At 37.3% G+C, this 4,068-nt stretch overlaps 1 non-coding gene across 1 annotated transcript; it reads left to right on the top strand.

Annotated features, from left to right (window-relative positions):
* Window position 1: 1 nt before the first annotated feature.
* LOC122244174 (uncharacterized) lies at window positions 2–1,255 on the top strand. The gene is made up of 2 exons (XR_015191972.1): window positions 2–47; window positions 177–1,255. It is a non-coding gene; the product is annotated as an uncharacterized LOC122244174 (transcript).
* The last annotated feature ends 2,813 nt before the right edge of the window (window positions 1,256–4,068 follow it).

Raw genomic sequence — 4,068 nt, 5'->3', positions numbered from 1 at the left:
GGAAGCCAAGAATATTAACGACCCACTTACCTCTGTTTTTGCAACAGGTATATTTTAGAGGCTGAGGAAGAAGGAATAAAACGTTAATCAATAGATTTAGAGGATTGCCAATAGCGAAACATCACATATTCTTTTGCTGACGACAGAATGTTCAAGGCGTCGACGTGTCTTTGCAGATATCGACGACATTGACGGCGACCTGGACCGGTCGGCCCCCCACGGCTCGTACCTGTGCTTCTCGCCCTCCAGCCAGGAGCCTCAGCACGACGTGGTTCGCTACACCACCATACGACCGGCCATCAGACAGCAGGACAGCGACACCAATCCGCGGAGCTTAAGCAGAACAAATAACAACCAGTTATTTTATAGTTAGTTGTCAGTGGACGGCTTTTTGTAGCTTTACATTCTGTACAGTATAGTAATTCTTAAAGTTATCTATATAACACCGGTGTATAGATAATTGTACATATTGCTAAAATATTGCTTTTCACAAGTTATGTTGTCTTTTTTTCTTTGCTCAGTGTGTTTGTGTGTACTTAATCCAAGCAAATTGTTCTGACAATATAATAAAACCAAAAATGTGTATTGTGCTAGTTCTGTGACTATGTAAATATGATGAAAAGCCTAAAGGAACAATTGGGTGGCGTGAAGAAACAGGGCTTCGGATATACTGTGTATATGAAGATTTAAGCTCATGAGATGAGGGACGTGTGCTTTGTGTCGAGCAAGCTTACGCATGATAGAAGCTCGTGAATGACATGACATGCTCGCCGAACTCTGCGGTGTCGAATTATCCTCATAATTGACATAGCGTCTGGGAGAGCTAGTTTTCTTCTATAAGATATAAAAATTATGATGTTCGGAAACACGATAATCTTTACAGGAATGTTCAGCATTTTCATTTCTCTTGTAAGGAATTATGATTTTATACGATTTGCCTAAATTATGTTTTTTTTTATTATTATTTATTTTATTTTTTTATTTTTTTTCTTTATGGCTGCATCTTGAAGCATCATACAAAGATTTTGTTTTGTTGCAGGTAGCCAAAATTTTAGTATGTTGCAAAGAGCGTTCTATTCGGTTGACTTGCTTGATGCAGAGGAAACATTGGCTGACTGGTCCTAGAAGGATACCAACGAGGAATAAAGCCAGCGACTGGAAGAATCCTCCTTAAGTAACTTGCTTTGTTTGTGACACACTGGCAGGGATCCTTTGCCAACAAAATACCTCAGTCACGAAATAAAAATGAATTGAGATTCATGTAAAATTCATTTTTTCCTGGAGTCACTTGTATGTGTTTGGAGGATGAAAGTAAAGTAGTTCTACTACTAATTTGCAAATACCACATTACACAAACACACACTCACACTCACACTCACACTCACACTCACACTCACACTCACACTCACACTCACACTCACACTCACACTCACACACACCACAACAACACACACAACACACACACAACACACACACACACACACTCACACTCACTCAACAACACACACTCACACCCCACTACACTCACACACACACACACACACACACACACACACACACACACACACACACACACACACACACTCACACTCACACTCACACTCACACTCACACTCACACTCACACTCACCAACACCCACTCACGCTCACACTCACACCACCACCACCACACTCACACTCACAACTCACATCACACTCCACCACACCTCACACACTCACACACACACACACCAACACACACACACCCACACACACACACACACACACCCTCACACGCCACTCACACTCACACTTTCCACCACACACACACACACACACACACACACACACACACACACACACACACACACACACACACTCACACTCACACTCACACTCACACTCACACTCACACATATGCATATATTTCCATAAAGACAGGAAAGAGAAGGGTGATCCCCGAATGCAACAATTCAGATAACGTTCAGTGAAAAAAAAAATATATTGTTCTGTTACAGTCATGAAAATTTGCAGTACAAGTTAACATTTTATGATGCATGTTTCCGCTTTATGAACTGTACATTCGCAAACACACATTTTATGTGAGTGACTCAATTCAGCTTTTGTTTTAAATGGAATATCACGCATTAGACACACATCGCAATACACAGCAACACAAATAACCAGGTAAATACGAAGTACAGGGATAAAGAGACAAACGAGAGAGCGAGAGAGAGAGAGAGAGAAAGAGAGAAGGCAATTGATCAGCTTCAACCCCATTCACTAAAAAAAAAGATAAAAAACACAGTTAAGGAAGCTTGTTGTTGTTGTTGTTGTTCCCGAGGCACATTGCCTTGCTCTGGCTGTCTAACTCAGGACTGGTGTGTATTATGTGCAACAACTACTTGCAGCTCAGCAGGCAAATATTTAGGTTTAAAGAAGTGCTACTTTATATATCTGTCTTGAAGTTGCTTCTCAGAGTCTATATTTTTGTGTTTGTTCATATGTAAAGGCATCTGAGACCCATTTGCCATGTATTATTTAAACTGTAGTTTGTACAGTGCTTTTTTTAGTCCAAATATGTAATGTAAGCATTCTTAAATTTTGGTGATTTGTTTGTGAAATTTTTGCCTTTTGATAATAGTGACTCAAACACACAGCATTTTAAATGATAAATTGTAAGGCTAACATACAAAGTGAAGAAAAAGTTTGAGATTTATTTTTCATATCTTTGATCAGAAATATGAAATGTGTTAAATAGGTGGTACTTTTCAACTAAGTATTAATTTAAGGGCTTTTTATATACAAAGTGAAGCGTTGGCTTTCAAACATTTTCCCAGATATTGTTTGAGGCAAATGTAAAATTCAGAGATCTGACTGTATAGTATGAATATTGATTAAGTATCTGAATGTCCACTTACTATCATTTCTGTGAAAGGGTGAATTAGAAGCGAAATGTACAATAGTTTTGCCAAAGCCAAATGTATAGAGAATATTTGTTCTTTCGTCAATAATCAAATATTGATTTTAAAAGAACTCTAAGACATTTTTTAGAATTAACAAAAAACCTTCAGGTTGTATGGAATCTCTGTGTGTTTCTTTTGATATTTTTTCTCTTCCATTTCATTGCACCCAATCTTCATGATTACCTTTAGAAGTTTGTATAGAATATTTTGGACACAGCAGTTTCTAAAAAAAAAAAATATTAAACAACCTATTTGTCAGTCAACTCATGATTTCCTGGTCTTCCCTTGTCTCTATTTGTTCTCTGCTTCAAATGATTCCTCACACCTTCCTTTTTATCTTATGTATTTACTTACTATTTGTCTTGATATATATCTTTTAAAACAAAAACACAAGAGTGCTTTTTTCCGAGTTTCTTTCTCTTTTTGCAACTCTTTTGCAAGTGTATACAGAAGGCGCAGAAAACCTCTCCATTCTTCTAGATGTCCCCTCTATGTTAAACATGTAGTCAACCTGAAGAAATGTAAGTATGTCAAAACGATCTAGTCTAGGACATTTACCCCCCCCCCCCTTTGTTCACGTGTACAAATGTAAATATATTTTATATTACATTTAATTTCAGGCTTCTACCACTGACGTGTATGTAGCAAAGGGAGCATGCATTTGTTACGACTCTCAGTACTCAATACTCATATCGTTCACATATCCTGACCGAGGAGACGAGAAAGTATGGAACAGTTTGAAATACTGTGAGTGAAAAGTGTGATCAGCTGATATGCTAGACATGGTTAATAATTGTTCCTTTTTAATTGTGACTGAATATTCAGTTAGGAAATAAATTTGAGGTGTAATAAAGGATTAGGTTATGGTATGAACATTATTTGATGTATGGTCCTTTTTTCTCATATATTTTCATATCAGTAAAGTTAAATTACAGTAGTATGCTTCTTTCTTGTATAATGTATTAACAAAGTTTAAAGCATTTATAATCATGTATGTCTGGAAATGTTCTTTGGTTGGACAGTGTGATTGTTTATTGTTTGCTGCTTTGTTTGTTTGGGATAAGTATATGTGTGTGTTGTGGCGGTGTGTGCTGGGTGTTTAGTCTTTTTGGTTTGTGTATTT

This window comes from Penaeus japonicus, unplaced genomic scaffold (assembly GCF_977035675.1).
Source record: "Penaeus japonicus unplaced genomic scaffold, GWHDUDI00000001_assembly GWHDUDI00000020, whole genome shotgun sequence".
NCBI lineage: Eukaryota > Metazoa > Arthropoda > Malacostraca > Decapoda > Penaeidae > Penaeus > Penaeus japonicus.
Note: the sequence above shows the minus strand (reverse complement) of the source record. Positions and strands in the feature narration are given on the sequence as shown.